Source organism: Mauremys mutica, chromosome 3 (assembly GCF_020497125.1).
Source record: "Mauremys mutica isolate MM-2020 ecotype Southern chromosome 3, ASM2049712v1, whole genome shotgun sequence".
NCBI classification, from domain to species: Eukaryota; Metazoa; Chordata; order Testudines; family Geoemydidae; genus Mauremys; species Mauremys mutica.
The window spans coordinates 84,746,296-84,772,896 of NC_059074.1; the positions used below are offsets into that span (position 1 = coordinate 84,746,296).

At 41.9% G+C, this 26,601-nt stretch overlaps 1 protein-coding gene across 4 annotated transcripts in view; it reads right to left on the minus strand.

Moving 5' to 3' along the window:
• Positions 1–26,601, minus strand: part of WASF1 (WASP family member 1) — a 187,361-nt gene that overhangs the window by 156,963 nt on the left and 3,797 nt on the right. The window contains exons 2-3 of one of the 4 annotated variants that reach the window (XM_045011778.1): positions 12,453–12,522; positions 11,986–12,196 (exon numbers count right to left, since the gene is read on the minus strand). The exons of the other annotated variants lie outside the window; for them this stretch is intronic. The gene's annotated coding sequence lies outside the window, so the exon portion shown is untranslated. The remainder of the gene's footprint in view (positions 1–11,985; positions 12,197–12,452; positions 12,523–26,601) is intronic. 4 annotated transcript variants of the gene reach the window in all.

Below are 26,601 nucleotides of genomic sequence, written 5' to 3' on the forward strand. Positions count from 1 at the left end.
CTCTGGGAAAGGAGATCAAGAATTCAGGGAAGAGAACAAGGTAGAGCCACCAACAATATCACCATTGCCCTGACCAAAACTTCCTTATTGTCCACAAAAGTAGAAGATTAAGGAAGAAAAAGAGTAGACCAGTGTCTTCCTCCAAAGTCTCTGAAAAGGTAGGACATCACCATAAGCTTCAGAAAAACAGCTGGTTCCAGGTGCACTCATGGCTATTCACTTTGGTACCTAATGACCTGTTGGCTACATCTAATGAGCATATGACACCTGAGAATTAGGTATTCCCACAGCTGGAGGATTAAAGGACTTGATGATACTGATGTTTAACTTCCATTCCTCTGGGGTCCAAAGACCCAGCACTCACTGAAGACCAAGGTGGGCTCCCCAATCCATGAGGCTTGCATCCATAATGGTGCATACAGGTTTGGAGGGGAAATCAACCGCTGGGAATGCCAAGTACCAGTGTGCAAACTGGAAAGGTTGAGAAAGGCCTGTGAAAATGAGACTTACAGTTATCCCAGAGATATGGAGAAGGGAATCAGATTGGTCTGTACTGAGCTGCAATGCAGGAGGGAGGATCCAAGAGAAGAGTCTCTGCTGTCTTCAGTCTACAGGCAGGACAGGAAGTTGAACGGTGTCTGACTAGGCAAGAAATCCCATGGGCCTCATAGAGGGGGATTGTCGTCTGGATTCTCATTATCAAAATTGAAGAGAATGGCTCTGAAAATGGATTCCTCGGTTTCTCCCCCTCATGACAGCACCCACTCTCAGTAGGGGGCTCAGACAGTTTTGGAAACTCTGCTTCCAGTTTCTCCCTCTGCTTGGGTTTCCCCCATTGGGCTGCATTGGTGGGAGGCATGAGGTCCTGTATTTCTCCATCTTCTTTAAATAGCCTAGGCTAAAAAAAAAAAAAAAAAAGGGAAAGTAGAGGAAGAAGAGGCAAACATGGGGGGACCAAGAGGCAAAAGGAACAGACCAGATCTTGTAAGGAGGAAGTCTAAGTTCTTCTGCTTACTGGCTTCATGTTGAGGAGCCATAATGCCAAGTATTCCTGGGGCAAAGAGTTCTGTGGCACCTTATAGACTAACAAACTGTCTGTACTTGTGCAAGTTTCTTCATGAGGCTGATGGATTTCCACTCCAGACGGGTAAATGCAGTGCCTTGCATGGTGTCAAATATCAGAGGGGTAGCCCGTGTTAGTCTGGATCTGTAAAAGCGGCAAAGAGTTCTGTGGCACCTTATAGACTAACAAACATAGTATTCCTGGCTATCTCTTGTACCATGAGTGAAGGAAGAGGATATAAGAATGTAAAATTATTTACTGTACTAAGATTACTACAGGTCTGAATTATTTAGATACTAATATAATGCCAACCTATAGACTATTACCATTTAAAAACAAAAACACCCACCACTACGAGTACATCTACACTAGAATGAAAGACCCAGGCCAGTACAGTCGTAGCTGCTCTGGGTCAGCTGATTTGTGCTCACAGGGCTTGGGCCACAGGGCTAACAATTGCTGTGTAGACGTTCAGGATTGGGCTGGATCCAGGCCCGAGGACTCTGGGGGGAAAAGAGCCTGCACACCAGCCTGAGCCTGAACATCTACACAGCAATTTTACAGCCCCGTGAGCCCAAGTCAGGGCCAACTGTGTGTGTTTAAATTGCTGGGTAGACATACTCTATGTCTCTGCACTAACTCAGGGTATACAGTCAAGGGGCAACATCAAGGTGAAAAAAGGTCCCATTAATGGTGCTAATTAATGGTGCTCTTTGCCTTTCACTAGCTTAGACAATACAACTAGACTACTCAGTTTCACTTTGGTTTCTACTCACTGTCACAGCCTGTTTCCTGTGCACTAGCACCAGGCGGGTTTTCTTCAGTTTCAGAGAGGGGAATGTTTAGATTAAAAAATAAAATGTTAAGCATGTTTTTAAAAGACATTTTACTAGAACATTGCTATTCATATCAGGTTTTGTACAAAATTTTTTTTAAAAAAACCTAACTTTTTAAAATAAAATCTAATTCTAAAGTGCTGACCCCCCTGCAAAAGGTATGCATCTGAAATTAGAAGCAAACTTATAAAGAAGGATCACCTTTGCCTTTGTAAATTACATAGGTGAGTAGAAGAACATGGGGAAGTTCTTGTTCAGCTTCTACTGCTGGCCAAGAAGTTCTGAAAAATTAAATTAAGGTTTTTGACATACTTAAAGAAATATGCTCAAGTGCACAAACTATTGCAAGAGAGCAATTCAGAAAAGCTACAATCAGTATTTTGTTACTATGCAGAGCACTTGCAGGGCCACATGTTTCTTCTTCTAAGTTAGGACCCCATCTTCCTAAGCCATATTAAGCAGTAGAAAGGATAGAGTTTAAATGGGAAAAAAGTGTCTATCACAGTAGGCTTCAGATTACACTGAAACTAGTATTCAGCATTGAAGCTCAGCATGTGCAGAGGAAGTTCATTGGATGCCCAGGTTAAAACAAAACAAAAAACCTAACAAAAATCACATAATTCATCTGTCTCTTGGATTTCCATCTAATTTGTGTTTTTTTCAAAAACCAAAATTTTTGTGGTTTATTCAAAAACCAAAACAAACCAGTGACGTCTCTGACTACATTCCCTACCTGTAGATTACTGTGTAAAGTCCAAACAATATGTACACAAAACAGATTAAAAACAGGGAAGGACTTATATTTCCACAGCTCCTTGCCCTGGCTTCTGAATATCAGTATCAGTTTCTCCCACCCAGGAGAGTAAGCCAACCCCTTTTTGAGACTGAGTCTAACTAGGCTCTAGTGCACCAGACTGGGCACCTTACTAAAGTGAGGAACTCCATCATCATCAGGAGTTCAAACCCTCAAAATCACTTGTCACTATCTGATAGGTGGACCTCCTCCAATGGTCAGGAGAAGGGAACAGAAAGACTATGGTAACCCATGAAGGCATCACCAACTGACATGTACACCTTGCACATATAGAATGCTGAAAGTCCTCTTTGGAAGAAGTTGTGCAGCAGTTCATGTAACTTGCAAAGTGGTCTAATGGATCAGGCATAAGACTGGGAATCAGAAGGCCAACAACAAATTTTGCTGCCTTCTGAATGAAATGGAAAAAACTCACTTGTTTTACCTACTTGCCTAATGTAAGAGAGAACAAAAAACAGCTAATGGAGGAAGAAGAGGAGAGAGAGGGAGAACCACCCTTATGATTAGATATTACAGGCCTGGTCTACACTACAAAGGAAGGTCACCGTAAGTTACCTTGCATCAACCTACTTGTGTATGTGTTGACACTTAAATTTGTCTCCCACCGATGTAAGTACCCCAGTAAGCTAACATAGTAACATCAACTCCCTTAGTGGTGTTGAGCCATAGCTGATGTACGGAGGTTGACACAGCACAAGTATACATGCTGGGTTACCTATGCAGACCCTAACAAGTCCTTCAGCAGCTGTCTCACAATGCCCAGCACAAACTGCTCTGGTCACAACTGTCAACTCCACTACCCAGGGGTCACATACATAGGAAACTGCCCCCACCCTTTAAAACCCTGCAAATTTTTGAAATGCCTTTTCCTGGTTGTCCAGCTTGGCGAGCACACCTCTATCTGCTTTCCATTGTTGTGTGTAACTGCCCAGCTGATCATGTCATCTACATGCTCCAGACACACACCAGCCTGAAGTATACAGGAGATATAGGAGCTCTATACAGAAGAGACTGTAGAGGCAGAGCTCCAAACCAGCCATAGAAATGTCAACATCTACAAGCAGATTGCTCAGGGAATGCAGGAAAATGGGTACAACAGGGACCTGTACCATGCCATGTAAAAGCCAAGGAATTGTGGCAGGCATACCGAAAGGCCAGGGAGGCCAACAACTGATCCAGTGCTGAGCTACAGACTTGCTGCTTTTACAAAGAGTTGCATGCCATGCTTGGTGGAAACCCCGCCATCACCCTGCACACCACCATGGATACCTCCAGACAGTAGGGTTGCCAACTTTCTAATTGCAGAATATTGAACGCCCTTGCCCTGCCCCTCACTCACTCCATCCTCCCTCTCTCCCTCCCTCTCTCGCTCTTCTCCACTGTCGCTCACTTTCACCAGGCTGGGAAGGGGGTTTGGGTGCAGGAGGAGACTCCACGCTGGGAGAGTGGGACCGAGGGGTTTGGAGTGTGGGAGGGGGCTGGGAAGTGGGAGGAGGTATGGGCTCTGGGGTGGGGCTACAAATGAGGGGTTCAGGGTGTGGGAGGGGGCTCCAGGATAGGGCAGAGAGTTGGGGTATGGGAGGAGATGAGGGCTCCAGCTGTGGATGCGGGCTGGGGATTGGGGGTTTGGGGTGCAGGAGGGGGCTCCAGGATGGGGCCCAAGGGATTTGGAGTGTGGGAGGGGGCTCCAGGTTGGGACAGGGGGTTGAGGTGCAGGCGCTGGGCAGCGCTGACATCAGGCGGCTCCCGCGAAGCAGAGACATGTCCCTCCGGCTCCTAGGCACAGGAGCAGCTAGAGGGCTCCATGCACTGCCCCCACCCACAGGCACCACTCCCGCAGCTCCCATTGGCCATAGTTCCTGGGCCAATAGGAGCTGCGGAGCCAGCAGGCAGGGGCAGCGCGCAGAGCCTCCCTGGCCACCCCTCTGCCTAGGAGTCAGACATGCCAGCCACTTCCCAGGAGCCATGCAGAGCCGGGCAGGGAGCTTGCCAGTCCTGCTGCACTGCCAACCGGACTTTTAATGGCCCAGTCAGTGGTGCAGACCGGAGCCACCAGGATCCCTTTTCGACCAGGTGTTCAACCCTACCAGGAAACAGGAGTCACAAGTACCTACCATGCGAGAAGGAGGTAGATAAGAAGGAGGAAGAGGATGTGAGACATGTGTGTGGGGAGGTGTCCAGATGGGCCTTGAGCCAGGACCTATTTTTGACTCCACCACAGTCCAGTCAGAACTCTGTGGTTGAGTGCAAGCAAGCCCAAAGCAGAGGGAGGAACCTCGGGTAAGTGTGTAAATAAATTTCCCTTTATGGTGATGTCACCCCCAACTTAAGAGGACACAGCTATTGAATCGTCATTAATTTACTCATACTATAAGATATAGAGGTACAACCAAGAGAGGTAGAGTTATCTGCTTTTCACTCCCCTCCAGAGGTAGGCGGAGGGGGTCATGAGGAGCAGTCTGTTTATGTACACAGGGTTGTTCCTTGAATCCTCTTGAGAGCTCAATGAAACTTTCATGGATGTACACTGCAATCCTCTCCACAAGGTTTCTGGGGATGGCAACCTTAGTTCTTCCTCTGTGGTAGGACACTTTCTCATGACATTCGGCGATAACTTTGGCAGGCACTATATGGGCCCAAGCGGCTTCAGGGTGCCAGTAACAGCTGTGCTCTCTGGGCCTTTGGTACCCTCAGGAGCGAGATATCAGCTAAAACCACCATCATCTCTGGAAAATGTAGCCAGTATTCAGTACCAGTGCCCTATACTTTGTCTCATGCAACCAAGCAATTCCCTCCTCTGTTCCCTCAGCCATGGCGGGTCATACTCCCAATGGCTGGGGCTGAGTGGCACCATGAACAAATACTCCAAAGCAAAATGCCAATAAGCATGTCTTGTCTAACACTTTAGGGGAGCAAGGGAAGGGGAGAGTCTGAATCTTAAGTTTCACTTTCCATTCTTCTTCCACTGACAATGGTTCCTCTGTGCATTTTATCTATAGATGCAGCCATTGCAACCTTTAAGGGTATCTTCTCCACACCATCAGAATGACTAACCCAGATAAGGATGGGGGAAAAAAGAGGGCACAGGAGGACACCTTCTGCGAGATCCTGCAAGTCAGTGCTGCATCAGACCTTCGACAGAAGGCCTTGAGGGTGAATATTGCAGACTGTATGGAGGAGGATAGGATGAACAGGAGAAAGGAGAAGGAGATACACCAGGACATAAAGAAGCTTCTCCATCAGCAAAGATAGATGATGTAGACTCTTGTGGACCTCCAGGTTCAACAACTGCAGACTCAATTGCCATTGCATTTGGTAGAGAATGGCAGTGTAGCATCTCCCTACACTCTCCTTCAGCATTTCATATCGCCTCAGAGGCCACGTGCCTACCATTACCACTCCACCCTGGGAGAAGCATTGACAACTGCAGCTTCATACACACTGACTTGTGAGAGCCAGGGTTGATGTAAGTGTAGCTACAATGACATCAGTGTTCCTGCCTTTATTTGTTAAGGTTCATAAAAAATTTTAAGTTAAAATTTATTTACTTTAAAAGTTCTTAAGATTTTTTGAGCTGTTTTCATATTTGAAGAAAACTCTTGTTCTGAAAGTTTTTCCATCTTTATTAGTTTACAACACATGGTGTATAAAGCCTGCTGGCAGTGTAAGTAGTGGTCTTGTACATTCAGAACCGACAAGATCAGTGCCAAACAGTGTAGTTATCATAAATGTACACAAGCATCCCAACATTATTTGCTGCACTGTCAGTGATATATGCAGCAAGTACAACACAATTCCCAACAGGCCCCCAAAATGCAGCACCATACTGAGCACAGTACACCATAGAACATTACTGTGGCTCACTGTTAAGGTGCTCTTTCAAATCATCCCTAAGCCATATAGCTCTTCTCATGGAGTACATCCAATAGCCATTGTGTCTGGTTGTGCAAACTCAGCAAACAGGCACTCCACTCCGCCCTCCACCCCTGCAGCAATTTTCCCTCCTTTGCTTCACAAATATTATGCAGGACACAACAGGCAGCTATAGCCATTGGAATATTTTTCACACTGAGATCCAATCCGGTAAGTAAACACTGCCTGCGCCCTGTCAATCTATCAAAAGCACATTCAACTGTCATCCTGCACCTGCTGAGCCTGTAGCTGAATCTTTCCTTAGTGCTGTCGAGGTGACCAGTGTACAGCTTCATAAGTCAGGGGACTAAGGAGTAGGCTGGATGCCCCAGGATCACTTTTGGTATTTTAACATCACCAATGGTAATCCACTGGTTGAGAAAGAAGGTCCCTGCTTATAGGTTTCTGAACAGACTTGCGTTCTTAAATATGCGATTATCATGCACTTTCCCTGACCAGCCAATGTTGATGTCAGTGAAGCATTCCCAGTGATCCACCAGCACCTGCATAACCATGGAAAAGTAGCCCTTTCTTTTGATGTACTTCGTGGCCAAAATAAGGATGTGTGCATTGTCTATTCGGGAACCTCACAGCTGCAAAGCCATCCACCAGGTCCTGCACATTGCCAAGAGTCACAGTTCTGCATAGCAGGCGACTATTAATGGTCACTTGCATGATGGCCCCCACAGTGGATTTTCCCCACACCATAATGACTTCCCACTGACCAGAAGCAATCTGGTGTTGCAAATATCCAAAGTATGACCACCAGCTCTCAGTCTGATGTCCCTGCTTTGGATGGCTGGGGTGAGTGTAGCACACAGTTACAGGAATGTGGCCTTATGCATCCAAAAGATCTGCAGCCACTGCTCGTCATCCCAAACCTGCATTATGATGCGATCCCACAGTCAGTGTTCATTTCTCGGGTCCAGAAGTGGTGCTCCACCATCTGCAGCTACTCCGTGAATGCCACCAACCACCATGCATTGGTTCTTGCTATGTCTCACAGCAAACCGACTACCTGGAACGCATCATGTTCCTTACAGTTCTTCTTGCAGCTCTGTAAATACTAGAGGATCGTGAGTGCTTGCAACACTCATGAAAATAGTGCAGAGCTGTGCAGGCTCCATGCTTCTGTCAGAGATGGGAGACAGCAACAAGTCCCATGCAGCTTGGTGAGAAATTGAATATAGGTGCAAAAATTATGGAATAGAGATATTATGGGATGGAGAACACTGCAGTATGGGAAGTTCACTCCTTGCTAACCAGTCACACCTGCAAGACTCGGTTCCGCCGCACCATGTATTGCCAAAACTAACCAAAAGACAGTGTGCTGAACAGTGGTGGGTTGCACACTAGGATACCTACCTATCCATGATGCACTACACAGTGCATCAACACAAGCACTCCAAGTGTGCACATGCACAAGTGATACATCAGCATACAGCCATTGCAATTAGTGTAACTTGCATCAGAAAAACTTTGTAGCGTAGATGTGGTCTCAGATTTACAGTGATAAGTGTAGTATGAACAGACACACTGCCACTGACCTGTATATGAGCTTGAGCAAGTCAACTCTATGCCTCAATTTCCCCTATCTGTAAAGTAGAGATGTAATTTACCCATCTTTGTAAAGCACTTTGATAACTTCATATGAAAAATGTACTAATTCTTGTTTTTTTTGTCTTGAGGGAATTTATTAATTGTTCTTTTCTCCTACCTGTGCCTCAATATTACATTCCCTTCCCAGGCCTGGCTCTCAATCCTAGTACACAGGCACATTTTTTAAAACAAAAAGACTAAATTATTAAATTACTGGCAACATAAGGACATATCTAGAGCTTTGATAATCTAGGCAGAAATGTGGGAAGAATCTCTCCAGAACTTACTTTCCACTCTCACTTTGCTGCAGTTGCCATCTCTCTAATTCCCCTCTACCACTGAACAAGATTTCAAGATATCTGATAAATAGTGAGTTGCCCCATTCAATCAGTACAGCCATATCAAGAGTCAGTCAAGTTCAACAAGTCATTAAAAGTTCTAAGACATGAGTAGCTTTTGATACGCATGTATTGACTTAAATACCTGATGAGACCCCATTAGACATTTCCTTCTTCTACCACATGAGCTCAGATTAAAAAAAAACACTGTCAAAAGTGTAGTGAGAATCCTTAACTGAAGCTAATTCAGGAAATGACTGAAAACAAACACTGTCTAAACAACAAGTACATATTAAGGCAGGATCCTTGGGATCAGGGCCCTATTCATGGAGCAGTGAGTATGAGCTGAAAACTGGTTGGCTGAGGGCTGGGCTCCCTCACTTAGAAGTAATAGTATGGATTCAGGATTGGGGACAGGGTGGAGGACAATGGCAGAGAAACAAAATCCATCCTAACTCAGGATCTGATAGAGAGAGAAAAGTCTATATAGGGGCCTGAAATATTGATGAATCCAGGCTGCAATGATCCTCATTCCCCTGTCAAGCAAGGCAATGATTGTCATTATTCAGGTTCACTTACACAGTGTGATTGCTGGAATTGCCTGACCCCTACTAAGTATTCAAGGTATTTAACATCATGCTGTGAAACTGACAAGTTATCCAGTAAGCTGTTTTAAGACAATGATAACTCATATTTTAAACTACATTCTATAAATCTATAGGTTTTCTAATACTATGTAATTAAACTGATATTCAGCAGCCTTCATATCAAAGACCTACTAATGTGCAGAGGCAAACAAACAAAAAATTTGAATTTCTTACTAAAACAGTCACTGTATAAGATATTCCATTAAACTGAATCTTTAGTTTCAGCAGCAACAAGTTCACAGAAACAGAATAAGAGAGTTTCTATTTATTCCCATTGCATGAGAAAAATATTTGGCAGATGAGCACTTGAATAGCCTTCTGATGTTTAAGTTGTCAACATCTTAGACCCTGTAACAGCAGTGTATTATCGCCTAGGCCAACAAGGCCTGGGCCGAGGGCAGAAAATTTGCTTGTGCCCCCTCCCCAACTCTGCCCCTTCCCCAAATCCCTGGCCTGCCTCCTCCCGCAAGCGCGCCGCACTTCCCTCCTTCCACCTCCCTCCCAGGCTTGCCGCGCGAAAGCGCTGGGAGGGAGGGAGAAGCGAGTAGCGGCACTCGGAGGAGGCGGAGCAGAGGTGAGCTGGGGCCCGCGGGCGCGGGGAGTAACCCGGAGGGGGGGGCAGCGCTGGGAACTGCTCCCCACCCCAGCTCACCTCCGCTCCACCGCTGCCATCTCCCGAGTGCACGCTGGGAGGGAGAAGCGAGTAGCGGCGTGCTTGGGGGATAGCGGAGGTGACCTGGGGCCGGCGGGCACGGGGAGTAACTCTTCGGGGGTGGGGGGGTGGACAGGGAACTGCACCCTGCCCCAGCTCACCATCACTCCACCTCCGACATCCCCCAAGCGCCACAATTCCCCTTCTCCCCTCTCCCTCCCAGGCTTGCTGCGGGGGAGCGGCTTTACCGCGTTATATCCACTTATGTGCACTTAAAAGGAGTGGTTTCTTGGCCTGAGAAATGGTTCTATGAATATTGTATTTAAGACTCTCCAGATTAAAAGATTCTATTTTAGTTTAAATATTTGAAAATTTAATGCATCTGCCACTTTTGTTCCTGAAGAGCAAAATGTCAGGGCACAGCATCAGTGGTTTTTTTTGTTTGTTTGTTTATTTTTTAAAAGGAAACTCACTAACTACCCTGCTTAAAATTTTAACGTATACACCTCTACCCCGATATAACGTGGTCCTCAGGAGACAAAAAATCTCACCGTGTTATAGGTGAGACCACGTTATATCAAGCTTGCTTTGCCCCCGCCTCGTTCCCTGACCGCCCCCTCCAGAGACCACCATCCCTAATCACCCCTAGGATCCCACCCCCTACCCAACCCTCCTCTCCCCTGACTGCTCCGACCCCTATCCACCCCCCCCCATCCCCTGACAGGCACTCACCAGCAGCAGTGGGAAGTGGAGCAGCCTGGCCCCAGTCCGCTCCACCCTGTCAGCTCCCAGCCACGGCGCTCCGCGTCCCACCATCAGTGAGTGCGGAGAGGTTGGGGAAAGGATGCCCCCCCGCACTCACCTGTGGCAGGAAGCGGAATGACACGGCCCCAGCCTGCTCCATTTTCCTTGCCCCGGCCCCAGCCATGTCACTGGGGGGCGGCTGGGGAAAGGTCCTGCACTCACCTGCGGCGGGAAGTGGAGCGCCACAGCTTGGAGCTGGCAGAGTGGAGCTGGCTGGGGCTGGGCTGCTCCACTTCCCTCCGCTGGTGAGTGAGGGAAGGTTGGGGAAAGGACGCCCTCTGCACTCACCGGCGGCAGGAAGCAGAGCAACGCAGCCCCAGCCCGCTCCACTCTGCCACCTCCCAGCCACAGCGCTCCACTTCCCACTGCAGGTAAGTGCAGGGAGGTTGGGGAAAGGACGCCCCCCATACTCACCTGTGGCAGGAAGCGGAGTGCTGCAGCTGGGAGCTGGTGGAGTGGAGCGGGCTGGGGCTGGGCTGCTCCACTTCCGCTGCTGCTGGTGAGTGCAGGGGGAGGGGGGCGCGATCCCTTTCCCCAAACCTCTTCCCCTGAGCAACATGGCTGGGGCTGGGGCCGGGGCGAGGGAGGCAGAGCGGGCTGCTCCCAGCCCCCCGCTAATACCCCAGGCCACTCTGGGACTGCAGGGTCCCCAAACGTGCCCTCCCACAGCTCCTGCCCCCCAGATCCTGGGGGGGGGGGAAGCCCCTTACCGCACCCGAGACCCTCTTCCCCTTATCAAACACCTCAGCCCTGGCCTGGCCCGAAACCCTTAACACGCTGCTCTGAGCAGCGTGTCAGAGCTTTACCGTGCTGTATGGAAACCCGCGTTCTATCGGGTCGCGTTATATCAGGGTAGAGGTGTAGTATAAGGGAAGTGACCGAGCCAAAAAATCCCAGAACATATTTTACAGCATCTAACACCCTCAAGTTTCAGGAGGGACTCCAGTGTCTTTGAACCGAAGTATTTTAATACATTTAAATGGACCTAACTTCAGACCCTATGTCCATGTGGTTTTGCATGTTGCTTAATCGGTAGCAAATTATTTAGATCACATAAATTTATCTTTTAGTTTTAGAAATTGGTAAAAAAAAGCTTCCCATTTCATATAAAGCATGGTTCTGATATTCTTTTATTATTTCACATTCAAAAATAAAAATTAGTTACAAAATATAAGTAGGTGATCAACCCCCTAATAATTTTGATTTAAATGAAGTATATTTTATGTTTGCAGAGTACTTTAATAGCATTTTCAAAAACGTTTTGCATTGATATTTTAATTTAATTCAGTTGGAAAAAGAGATATTAGATATTGGACATACCAAATGTCTATACTTGAAAATCTGTCAGACATTTACTAGTGAGAACTTTAAACCAACTGGCCAGCAGTAAATACAAAAGAATGGCAGGAGCTGTCACTAGTGAGGTCCAGGTTCAATGCTCTGATTAGAAGTCCAGCCATCTCTTTCAGAAACTGAGACGAATACTGTGGTAGAAAATCCAAACAATGCCCTTCGACATGGCTTGAGGGTTCTAGGGTAGATAAAAATTTATTTTTAATTTAACAATCAGATTCTTAAAAAAAAAACTAATTTGATTTTGATTTTAAATTAAATATGACTATTGTTAAAAATAAAAATTATTTAAAATTAAATTTGAAATTATGACAAACTTCTTATAATTTATTACAAATCACTTAAATAAAACATGAGTCAAGCAGGCCATGTCTGACTTTCTTTAACACTTTGGCAGCAAACTTTTGAATTGGTGGAAGCCACTGGCAACGTACCTGAAACCAACTAGATCAGTTCAATGACTAGTTCATTCCAAGTTGAGAAAGCTTATCTTTCTCTTCCAACCTATGAATAAAAATTAGGTGTATCAGAGAGACCTACTAACTATAAAATCATAATGGACATCATGAACAGAAATAATCAGTTCAAATAACTAACCACAGATAATTCTTCCTTTGTTTAATAAATCAGTTAGTTTGAAATACAAGACATGTTTTAATAAACTTACTCCCCTCCCCACCCCAGATAGATACAGCACATGAGGTCATTTGATTTAGCTAACAATTTCAAAATGCTGGTTTTAATTGAACTCCAATTTTCAATCAAATGCAGCTAGGCACAAATCACGAGTAAAAACCTCCTATTAAATAAAAAATGGCAAATGTCATTTCTAACAATAAAAAAATCAGAATCTGAATCAAATGTCTGTTAAATTGTAGAACTGCTTAAATAAATGTGAATGGATATAGTGTATCCTCCCTGGTTAGCAAAAAGTACCAAATTTAGTGTAAAGGCTATATTTAGTTACAAAACAACATTTTAATTGTTACCAGTCAAGGAGAATCAATCTCTCTTTAAAAAAGAACTAAGCACAAATGCAAAATAAGATTAAGAGAAAGCTCAAAACATTATGAGTATGTACAATTATTTTTGAGCCTCTTAGTTCAAGAAAAATTTACATGACAAAAAAAATTGAGAGTTTTCTGCTTGTGAACACTGTCAGACAAATTAGTTCAGGATACAACTCCTTAGTATACCCCAAAAAAAAAAAAGAGAGAGAGAGAGAAAGAAAAAAAGAAAAAAAAAAAAGAGAGAAAAAGAAAAGCGTAAAGCAATACAGGATTCTCCTTCAACTATGTCCCTCATTCTCACCCAGGAGCAAACACTTCTAAGGGTTTGACTACACAGGCACTTCATAAGCAAAACTTTTGTCATTCAGAGGTGTTAAAAGAAACCACACTCCAAAATGACAAAAGTTTTACCGACACAAAGTGCCGGTGTAAACAGCACTTTGTCAACAAGAGAGCTCTCTCCTGCCAACAAACAGCAGTTACACTGCGTGCCTTTTAGTGGTACAACTGTAGCGGCAAAGCCATGTCACTAAAAGCCTCGTAGTATAACCATGTCTAAGAGGCTAATTCAACCTCTGTATTCATTCAGTCTTTGGCCTCTCTGCTAAAACAAATGATGACAATTAGTGCCAATTGTGATGGAGGTTTTTATAACATGGAGACTCATCCATTGGGAACTGTACTGAGACAACGAAAAAGCTCTATTTTCAACTTTCAACCACTATCAACCTGGAGTGGATTCAAACTAGACAGTTACCACCCCCTGAACTATCCAATCCACGTAAAAACAAATTTAAACAAAGCACATTAGTACTGTGTCTAACAGTAAAGAATTTCCATCTTCAGGATAGTCATCACTTATGGAAAACTTTCTAAAACAGAAACAACGAGGAGTCCTTGTGGCACCTTAGAAACTAATACATTTATTTGGGCATAAGCTTTTGTGGGCTAGAACCCACTTCATCAGATGCATTGGTAGATGTCCAGGTGATATATGCCATCATGTGCCAGCAATGCCCCTCTGCCACGTACATTGGCCAAACCGGACAGTCTTTATGCAAAAGAATAAATGGACACAAATCTGACATCAGGAATCAGAACATTCAAAAACCAGTAGGAGAACACTTCAGTCTCTCTGGGCCTCAAAGTGGCAATTCTTCAACAAAAGCCTTCAAAAACAGACTTCAACTTGAAGCTGCAGAACTGGATATAATTTGCAAACTGGATACCATCAGATTAGGCCTGAATAAAGAATGGGAGTGGTTGGGTCATTACAAAACCTAAACTTAATTTCCCCAATACTAATTTCTCCCTACTGTTACTCACACCTTTTTGTCAACTGTCTGTAATGAGCCACTCTCTTACCACTTCAAAAGTTATTTTTCCTCCCTTGGTATCCTGCTGTTAATTGATTTATCTCGTTAGACTGACCTCACACTTGGTAAAGCAACCCCCATCCTTTCATGTATTTATACCTGCTCCTGTATTTTTCACTTCATGCATCTGATGAAGTGGGTTCTAGCCCACGAAAGCTTATGCCCAAATAAATTTGTTAGTCTCTAAGGTGCCACAAGGACTCCTCGTTGTTTTTGCTGATACAGACTAACACGGCTACCACTCTGAAACCTTTCTAAAACAGAATACTTCTAAACTACACAAATAAAAAACCAGCAGTATATTTGCATGCAATTATGCACAATTTACATATTTAAGCTTACTAATCAAACAAACTTTGAACAACGTTGGATAATGATAAGATACTCACACACAACAACACAAAATATGCACACAGTCAATCCCCATCCCACCGGGTTCCTTACATTCTAAACACAGTAGGAGGCTGTTCTTGCTTTCCCAACTAAAGCTAGCCTCATTTGATTTACAGATTTATACTTTTTAAATTGGTTTGCACATAATTACACTTACAAAGCCCCATCTTCACTTCTGTGATAATTAACACATTCACTACAACATGCTCAGATTTGAAATTTGCTCTTCAAAAAGTTAGACAACACCTGAAATAGCCAGAAGTGTTAAAGTGTCTTTTCTCAATGATTTTCATTACACTCTGTTGCTCTGTTCCCCTTTACCGTTCTCAGTGCTCAGATTTGTCTAACATTTTCCAGTGAACCAGCACAACTCTCAGTAAATTTATTTTTAAAAAGGTGCTTGACTTCTTTCTTACTAAATATTTTACCAATACACTTCTACCTCAATATAACGCTGTCCTCAGGAACCAAAAAAATCTTACCACATTATAGGTGAAATCGTGTTATATTGAACTTGCTTTGATCCACCGGAGTGCACAGCCCCGTCCCCCGGACCATTGCTTTACCACGTTGTATCCAAATTCGTGTTATATCGGGTGGCGTTATATCAAGGTAGCAGCGTATTTAATTACTGAGATTTTATATTGCTATGTACTGACATCTTTTTACTTATAGATTTTATATCATTTGAATTAAAGAATGATAATTTACCCTACAGTAACTATGGTTCTTCAAGATGCTGTACTCAACCTGGATCCCACTGAAGGTGCACCAACGCCTCATGCACACCCTGAGTCTTTTAATTGAGTGTCTGTGAGGGCTGCCCACATGCCCTATTGCCTCTTCATACTCCCATACAGGGTCACAACCCTCACTCAGTTCCCTCCCAATACAAAGCCTGCATAGCTGAGGATTCTGAAAAGCAGGGATGGAGGATGGGTTGTAGGATCCACACTGACAACATCATCTTGAAGAAACACAATTACTGTAGGGTAAGTAACTTTCTTTGAATATTTGTCAGTGTGGATCCCTACTGGAGGCAACAAGCAAGCAGCATGCACTCTGGATAGTGGGAAAGAGGAGTATCAGCTGTATCAATCAGAGGTTGAAATACTGCACTGCCAAACTTGGCATCAACCTATCCATCATGTCAAAAGCAAAACATTTAACAAAACTTCCAAAGATCTCAGCTACAGAAGTGTTTCTGAAGCAGACTGACAATGCTGCTTATGTTTTGGCAATGTATGACTTGATAAGGCTCACCAGCTAATTGATAACAGGGAGAAATGCAGAGCATGATCTGCTTAGAGTGCCTCTGTAATGAAATGGTCTGACCTGTTGATGAGCCAGATACAGCCACAAAGAGGCAGGGAGACAGCCTGAAAGGTTTAGTCCTGTCAATTTAATAGAGCAAGGGTTTTGAAATGTCCAAAGTATGTAGCTTTTTCTCTCTCAGTATCAGTTCTGGTTTCAATAAAACTAGCAGGTTAATTGATTGATCTAAGTGAAACTCCTAGACCACCTGTCCAAAGCGATAGGTAGTAGGAAGACTATCTTAAGCAGGTGATGTACTGAACAATTTGGTATCAGCGTGAACAGAGGCTCCATGAGTTTCAAGAGGATGATGTCAAGATCCCACTAGATGTGAAAAGATAGTGTGAGTATGTAAGCATAAAATGCTGATAGAGCTTTCAAGTTTCATCTCACAGCTAAGAGTCAAACCAGTTTGTTTCAAGTCCAGCACATAGTCAAGGATCTTTGGTATCAGGGCCTCAACTAGGTCCAGGGTATATTGGGTTGTGCATAAGAAGAACTATTTCCATTTAGAGGAGTAGGTCTTCCAAGTAAATGGTTTTGTGCTTTACACGATTTCTTGAATTGTCAAGAACAGTCTCCATCAGTAGTGCTCAACCAGCCAACATCCAATTTAACAAAAGCAACAACCGTGGGTCTGGATCCAATATCAGACAGTGATTCTGAGCTCTCAAGTCGAGGTAGAGCTGGAGTTGGATGAGAGGCTGAACAGATATCTGCAAGAGGTCTGATGGCCAGAACTATCTTGGCCAGTAGGAAGCCATTACAGTCAGTATGGTCTGGTCCCGTCTGACTTTGGAGATCATCCCGGGGATCAGGCATATGTAGATTAGACAGACAGACCGACCGACTGACCAAGGTAACAAGAAGGTGCCTGGTAAGGAACCTGGGCTCATTCCCTCTCTGAAGCAGAAGTTTTAGCATTTGGTATTGTCCTTTATAGCTAAGAGATCTGTCATGGGACTCCCCTCATTGGGAAAATATCACATCTCTGATGGATGTTTGTAACCAAACATGAGTGGTTGCTGCAACGTGCCTACTTAAGAAGTTCGCCAGGTATTTCTGGTAGCGAAAGTTGTAGAGTCAATAGGATTATGTCATGGTAATGACACCAAGTCCGTAGCCTGATGGTTTCTTGGCAGAGAGGGGATAACCAAGGGCCTCCTTGCTTGCTGATGCAGTGCATTGCAGATATCTTGTCAGTCACAATCTGCACTGTGGAGCCCCACAGGACAGGCAGGAATACCATTCAGGCTAGCCAGATGACCCTGAGCTCCAAGATGTTAACATGCAGCTTCAAATCATCCTGGGACCAGGTCCCTTGGAACTGTAAATGGTTGAGGTGGGCACTTGAATTTGTTCCTGAGGCAGCTGGGATGAACAGCATCATTGGGGAGGGGACAAGAAGGGTACCATTCCTTTTGTATGCTCTTCGGGTCCTGCAACCAAATAAGTTCTTGTAGGATCTGGTGTAGGAGAAAAGACATGCTTGGTCATGTCATGCAAGGATGGGAAATATATTGACCTCAGACATAGTTGTGAGGGTCAGAGGTGAAATCCGGTAAAGGTTGTCACATATATGCACACTGACATATGGCCTAGCAGTCCCAGACACATACTCACTATCATTATCATCATGTTTGAGTTTAGGTCCTGTGAAAGATATGCACCCAAACGTCTGTTCAGTACATAATGCAAATTGAGTAGGTGCCAACTGTCAAATATTTGGCAGTGTCATAGATAGTGTTGGAGAATGCTCACAAGATGTGAACACGTATGTAACAGCTGCTACCTCCATGTTTCGGGCCCTTCAATGGCTCTATTGGGACATTTTGACTTCAAGCTGGCTACAAAGTTGGGAATCTACAGAACCACGGTTATACCAAATCTACTGAATGGAAGTGAAATGTGGGTGCCGAGGAACAACAGAGTGACATTTTTGATTCTCATTGTCTTCATCATTACTCAATATCAAGTGACAGGAAAGATCAGAAATGATGATCTTCGAAGACAAAGGCAAACCCAGCAATCGCCTCCATCATCACTGATTTGATCTCAGCAGCTTTCTTAGTATAGTCATTATCAGAAGGAAAGACCAATGAATTCCAAAGCACGGTTACCAAGAAATACTGCTATGTGGCCATAGATCACATGGCATCAAAAGCTTTGGTGGACACAAACTGAATACACCACCATCTTGCCAGAGATCCATCTGGAAGGCATTTGATCTTCAAGGAGGCCACGTCCCTTTGGGATTTGCCATGATGATGATGATGAACTCATCACAGGATAGGTGGGGCTTGAAGTTCACAGGTTTTTAATCCCTCATGTTGAGATGCAGGGTAGTAAGGAGGGATATATGCCGGGAGAAGGGAGAGCTGACCATCAGCTTTCAGTCCAGATGAACTGAAAATGTTCCCAACAGTTGTATATCAGTAGAACAGAAGAGTTCTGAAGATTTACAAGTTCTGAGAGATTTAGTTTTCACTAAGAACTAGCAGGCCAGACCCTTGTTCTGTCTTACTACCATGCACAGTAAGGGAGGGAAGGTCACAGCCACCCTGACCTTTATGTCCTTATACTCAAACACAAGCAGGGACAGGAGCATGCACATCCCCAATGGACACCACTATTCAGAAAGACTCCAGTTATATGCATGAGGTTTATATGCACCTACAGTAGGATACACCTTGACATACGTTTACATTTAAAAATGAGCAAAGAAGATGAACAAGTGTGGCTCTTTACAAATGTGACATTCACAGTGAGCACTAAATAAATGTAAGACTGAACAACCCGAGAGAGGTGCAGCACAGAATCTCAAAGAGCTGCAGCATAGAACTTAAACTTGTGAGGGACTCTGTCAAAAGACTTTTGAAAGTTTACATACATTATGTCAATTGGTTCTACTTTATCCACTACTTCATTGACCCATTTAAGAATTCTAATAGATTAGAGCAAGACAATTTTCCTTTGCTGAAAAAACACTGATTAGACCCTCTCAGATCATGATCTTCCAGGAATTATATTCTGTAATTTTTTTCCTTCAATTTACCCATTAAAAATGTAAGGCTTACTGGTCTATAAATCTTTGTATCATCCCTACACAGCCTTTTTAAAAATAGTTACATTTGCTACCATCCAATACTCTGGTATAGTAGCTATTTTTAATGCAAGGTAGCATATTGGTGCTAGCAGCTCAGCCACTTCATTCAGTGGTGAAAAATTATTTTTTGACAATTTCAGTGATATTCATCTGTTATTGATAACGGATAGAGATGTTAATTTTTAGAAATATGATTTCTAATATGACATTGTCCCCAGTAGATTTTAAAAATAACAGCTCAGAAGGTTAAGAAAACACACAGTGAAAGAGAAAATCTAGGTCACATGCTTTTGAAAAATAGAGTTAAGAATGAGCTTCTCCAGTGATTCCAGGAAAATAAATGAACTAAGAGTTTACGACTATACTGCTCTCTATACAACGTCACCTCCTCTATCCAGGCTTGTGTTTGCCATCTTTAGGAAATGTTCCAAAATCTGGACATTTGGATCATGATCCTATGTGGTGCTTAGCAACTCACAGAATCAATCCCTTAGAGCAGTCTCAGTGGAATGCAGTGGAAGAATTGTGGTCTCTAATGATGAGGACTTCTATTTTGAGAAGTGTTTTTAAACAAATGATATAATTTTCCAGAATGTTCTGTTCTTCAGCAGTGTTGCACATAAGCACGGTGTGATCTGCGTCGGACAATTAACAGGTCCCTGCCTCAAAGAGCTCAGTCCAAAACCAAAGGCTGAGGAAGACCTTTCACCATCTTTGCAGCAGGCAGGGATCGGGTGTACAAAAATGTTTCTTCCTTCCAGCAGTAACAACAAGTAGAAAAGGCTTCAAATTTATCAGACAAGTAGTACCAGGTTTCAAAACATGAAGTCCGAACAGGATCCAAGGAGCGCAGCCTGGTAAGGCTTCCATCACTCTGCACTTTCTCAGCAGCGAAGGGATATGAGAATGGGGGTAAAAACAAGGCTCTGATTCTCATCAGGCTATTGTCCATGGACATTGCAGCCACACAATGATCATGAGTCAAACTTCTAAATTCTGGATCTTCACCTAAAGATGGCACACACAAGCCTGGATGGAGGAGATGACATTATATAGAAAGCAGTACCGTCTCAAACTGTCAGTTTATTTACTTTCCTCGGGTCACTGCTTAAGCAAACCTGGGCATTGTCTATGGACAATGGTGTCCCATATTTTAGTTTAGTTCTCAGGCTGTTGAGCATCTAGTATCTTCTTCAAGCTGTGGATAGAAGGGTCTAAGTGGATGGCAAGGACGATAAAATTCAATGATTTAAAAACAAAAAATCAGGATTTTTTTTATTAAATGCTTTTTGAGGAAAAAACCTATCTAAAGATAGTTTTACTTAAGATATCTTTGAGCTATAATGTATCTCATCATGGAATAAGGATTATAAATTCTAATTCTATAGTATGAGACAATATATTCATGTAATGTTTAAGAAAGTTTTGTAAATGAGTTCCAATAGTTCATGGATTAGGGACCTAATCTTATGGGGTTCCACAGGCTTCTGTATAGATTATTTAGGTTAATCTTTCTATCTACCGAATGGGACTCAGTGCTCAGTCTAGAAGATACCATCAGAGATGCTTAGTTTTGCAGTTCTCAAACTGTGGATTTGTCTCTCCAGAAATAACATGCTTGTTAACAGCAAAAATGTTTTAAAATAAATAAATAATGAATAGAGGTAAGAAATAACAGACTTCAACCTCATTGTCCCGCTGCAAATTTTTGTACACAAAGTCAATCCCTTACCTCTCTCTAAAAGTGCAAAGTTTCAAAAAGTTCAATGAATAGAAGATTGTTGGGGGCAGAATAGAACTGGACAAGGAGAAGAAGTCAGGAGATAAATGTGAGAAGGGACGGACAGGTAGTAGAACCAAAAGTGAAACTGTTTGAGCAGCATATTCCAGAAGTCTTGAGATCTTTCTGAGTGTAGCCTTCATTGATTTGAGATCTACCATACCATTCTCTCACTAGAAGGGAAAACCTGTAATGGCAGCAGGCCGTAAAAGATTTTGGAAATATTTAAATGAAGTTCCTTTACCTTGGGTAAGACATATGCGTGCAAAATGCAAACAGTGCAACAAAGAAATGCCAGGCCTGGTTGCCCAAATGAAACGACATCATGAGAAGTGTTCCTTCTCAGGAGGAAGCTGTGTTGAAGATGATGAAAAGAACATGTCTGAATATGCAGGATCTTCAGGTTGGTAAACTTTTTTGTCATTCTTCTTTCTTAAGGACTGCCCATCTTCCTTCTGGACTATTCTTGAATTCTCATGTTTGAGCAAAAAATATAGTTGTTACTCTATGGTATTATCATTTTAGATGCAGTTGTGATAAAAAAATCAATAGCTGAAATAGGCAGATCTTCCTTTTACAATTTCACTTTTAAAGTAGTACTGAGTGTCAGTGAATCCAATGAGTAATACTAAATGAGCAGTATGGTAATAGTAATTAAATAACTGCATTGACTTATTTTGTTTAGGAGAATCCATCCTCAACATACAGGATTATGAAGACTATCCACCTTCAAGATCACCATCATTTTCTATAGTTTCAGAGTTAGCTGCCAATGATAGTGTTTCAGTCACATCATGTATGTCACATTGCCACAGTATATCTATCACCTGTAGCAAAAAGAGAAAAAAAAGTCTATCATCCAGAAACAACCATAGATAAGTTTGTGATAAGAATCAGCAGATTACAAAAATTGGTAATTGATGAAAAAACTGCCCGGTTTGTTTATGAAAACTCTCCTTTCCATATGATTGAGAACCCACACTTCATTAACATGGTTCAGTCATTGATACCAGGATACAGTCCACCCACAGAGCAGATGTCGCAGGCAAATTGCTGGATAAAGTATATGAAAGAGAAATTGAGCAGTGTGCAAAAGGTCTACAGGGTAACCTGTTAACTTGAGGCTTGATGGGTGGAGCAATGTCCCCAATGATCCTGTTCTATGTCCTTGTGTGACAACAGAAGGGAATGTTCCTTACAGAAACAATTGATACATCAGGAAATGCACACGCAGGAGAATACTTACAAGTAGCAGCAGTGAAAGCTATAACAAACAGTGAAGAAAAAAATCCAAATGTCTAATATGCAGCTTGATCACAGACAATGCTGCAAATGTATCCAAGATGACAAGAAATTCAGAATAGAGTGAAAAGAGTCCCAAGCTAATAACATACGGTTGCAATGCTCATTGGATGCACCTCCTAGCCAAAGACTTCAGTGTTCCAGAAATAAAGACTAATGTTGTTGAAATTGCAAAATACGTCCGTAACAACCACTCTGCAGCAGTTGCTCTGAAAAAAGTGGGAGGAACCAAGCTAACTCTCCCACAAGATGAGCAATGGAACTCAGCAGTGGACTGTTTTGAGCACTGTATCAAGAACTGGCCTAATCTGATGATAGTTTGTGAACAAAATTGTGAAAAAATAGATGGCACTGTCACAGCCAAAGTTCTCAACATTGGGCTTAAGAGAAATGTTGAACACATGCTGAGTACCCTAAAGCCTATTTCTGTAGCCTTGAAAAAAATACAGGGAAATAGCTGTTTTATTGCTGACGCTGTTGAAATTTGGAAGGAACTGAGTGATATCTTAAAAAGAGAAATATGAAATGACAGAGTTTAATTGTAAGTATTTAAAAAAAAAAAATTGGACAAGCACTATCTCCAGCTCATTTTCTTGCAGATACTCTCAAGGTTTGACCCTGGTACTGAGTACTAACTGCTGAAGAAGAGGAGTTGGCTATTTCATGAACATCCAGCAATCATCCCTCCATAATGCCAACTATAATAAACTTCAGAGCTAAGGGTGAACCATTCAAGAAACATACGTTTGCCGATGATGTTTTAAAGAATGTCACCCAGTGAACTGGTGGAAGTCACTTAAGCACTTGGATTCAGAGACTGTTGAAGTGATAATCTCACTTTTAATTGCAGTAGCTTTTTCTGCTAGTGTAGAAAGAATACTTTCTTCCTCTGGACTAATTCATTCCAAATTGAGAAATTGTTTGGGACCTGAAAAAGCAGGAAAACTTGTGTTTCTTTTCCAGATTATGAACCAACAGGAAAATGAAGGTGAAGACGACTGAATTAGCTGCAGAAGCCAATATTTTAAGTTTTTCATGTTGACCTGGCTGCCATAGTCGATTTAACTTTTGGTGGTTGTTTTTTTCTTTAATATTTCATTTAACTATTTTAGTTTAAAACAATTTTAACAAAAACAAACCTGATTTTTAGAAACTTGAATGTTTAATTAAATTCAAAAATTCATATGCTTGTTTTGTTAAAATATTATATATTTGCTGTTGAAGAAAAAAATCCAGAATACATAACGTTGTTTTAGTTAAATAAAACAATTTAAATGTCTGTCTGGTGATGTTCCCTCCAGCATGACAAGCAAATCCTCCAAATATTAATGATTAACCTGTTCAATTGGAGATAGATATTTATGAAGTCATTGGGAGGTGAACTGATTCAATTATCTTTGGTAAATGAAATAACCAAACAATCATTCATTTTCTGATATAGCTGTAAAACTAATCTGAAAAGTTTTCAAAATAAATCACTTTAAAAATGTATAGTGTGTACCTTGTAAAAATGAAACCTACATCTCTGAGTTGTGAAGAATGTGTATTAAGGTTATAACAACCAATAAGAACGCACTTTTATGCAGAAATCCATGATTAAATTGAGTCTTCCTGACTAGTGATTTAAATCAAATCCACCCTGGTGGATGGAGCAAGGGAGTACATGGGGGTGAGAACCTGCATGAGTGGATGGGTGAAAGATTCATAGGGAAGTTAGAAAAAAAAACAAAACAAGCAGAATATGACGACTTATAGGAGGAAGCAGAAGCAGCAGAAAATAGAGGAGAAGGAGGTAAAGCACATCAAGTGGTGGGAGAGGAGGAAATGAGAGAGACAAAGAGCTGTAAAGGATTGATGGAGAGACCAAAACAAAAAACCCCACCAAAAATAAGAACAGGAAGCAAACGTACACTGAAAACAACGGAAAAGATCTATTATAGAAAAAAACTGGAGTGAAGCAAGGAAGGGGGACAACAAAAGTAAAAGAGATATAGCAAGTTACTATTAAATGTATTTGAAATGTAACTGTTTGACAATGTATTATCATTACATACGGTACAACTCTGCCTCCCCATGTGCAAGCATTTTTTATTTCTTTAAGAAGCAACTTGCCTACGGTCACTCAGCAGGTCAGTGGAAGAGTGGGGAATAGAAGCCAGGTATCCTGAGTCCCAACCCAGTGTTCTATCCAATCCTCCTCATAATAGGCTTAGTCATCAAATGAAGAAAAGTTTGGTATATTTTTGAGTCATAGTTGCAAAAGTTTTGCTTTTATTTAAATGTACCAGAGTCAACAAAAGGACTTTTAAAAATACTATATTTACACAAGCATTTTTTTGATTTACAAATATTCAGTTAGTACCTCAAGACACAGCAACTGCTCTCTACACATGAATGACAACAGCAAACTAGCCTGATGGACAGGACAGCTAAGAATAGTAAGAGGCCAATCTTGATCTTCAGATCATTAAAGAGCTCCTGATGAAGCAAAAAGGAATCCTAAAAAAAGTGGAAACATGGACAAATTGCTAAGGAGGAATACAAAAGAATAGCACAAGCATGTAGGGCTAAGGCACAAAATGAGTTACAACTTACAAGGGTCATAAAAGCAATAAGAAGCTTTTAAAAATACATTAGGAGCAAGAGAAAGATGAAAGAAAGATAGTGTCAGACAACATCAATAAGGCTGAGGTGTTTAATGCCTATTTTGCTTCAGTCTTTACAAAAAAGATAAATTTTGACCAGGTAATTAAAAATATTAATATTAACAATAAGGGGGAAGGAACACAACCAAATGAGGGAAAGAACACATTAAAGAATATTTAACTAAGTTAGATGTATTCAAGTCATCAGAGCCTGATTAAATTCACTCTAGGGTCCTTAAGGAACTAACTGAAGCAACCTCTGAATCGTTAGTAATTACCTCTGAGAACTCACGGAAGATAAGTAAGGCCTCAAAGGACTGGAGAAGGGCAAACATAGTACCTATCTTTAAAAAGGGAAACAAAGAGGACCCTGGAAATTATAAACAGTTAGCCTAACTTCGATACCTGAAAAGATATGGGAACAAATTATTAAACAATCAATTTGTTCGCAACTAGAGAATAATAGGGTGATAAATAATAACCAACATGGATTTATCAAGAACAAATCAGGGCAAACCAACCTAATTTCCTTTTTTGTCATAGGGTTACCAGCTTAGTGAATAGTGGAAGCTGTAGATGCAACACATCTTAATTTTAATAAGACTTTTGACACAGTCCCATATGACATTCCTATAGTATAAGCAAAACAGAGAAATGTAGTCTAGAGGAAATTACTATCAGGTGGGTGCACGAATGGTTGAAAGACCATATTCAAACAGTAGTTATCAATGGTTTTCTGTAAAACTTGAGAATGTACATAGTGGGGTCCCTGCAGGCTTTTGTCCTAGGCCCAATACTATTCAATATTTTCATTAATGACTTGGATAAGAGTATGTTTATAAAATTTGTGGATGACATCCAGCTAGGAGGGGTTGCTAACACTTGGAGGACAAGATTAGAATTCAAAACAACCTTGACTAACTGGAGAATTAGTCTGAAATCAACAAAATGAAATTCAAAAAAGACAAGTGCAAACTATTGCACTTAGGAAAGAAAAAAATCAAATGCACAATTACAAAATGGAGAATAACTGGTTAGGCAACAGAACAGCTGAAAAGAATCTGGGGGTTATAGTAGATAACAAATTGAATATAAGGCAACAATAACAGGTGTGGAAAAGGCTAATATTTTGGAGTGTATAAACTAGGGCTGTCAATTCATCGCAGTTAACTTGCACGATTAACTAAAAAAAAAAATCAACTACAATTTTAAAAAATAAAACATGATTAATCACAGTTTTAATTGCACTGCTGAACAATAGAACACCAACTGACATTTATTAAATATTTTGGATGTTTTTCTACATTTTAAAATATATATTGATTTCTATTACAACACAGAATACAAAGTGTACAGAGCTCACTTTATATTATTTTTATTAAAAATATTTGCACTGTAAAAATAATAAACAAAAATATTGTATTTTTCAATTCACCTCATACAAGTACCATAATGCAATCTCTTTATCATGAAAGTGCAACTTACAAATGTAGATTTTTTTTTGTTACATTACTGCACTCAAATAAAAAAATGTAAAACTTTAGAGCCTACAAGTCCACTCAGTCCTACTTCTTATTCAGCCAATCGCTGAGACAAACAAGTTTGTTTACATTTACGGGAGATAAAGCTGCTGGCTTCTTATTTACAATGTCACCTG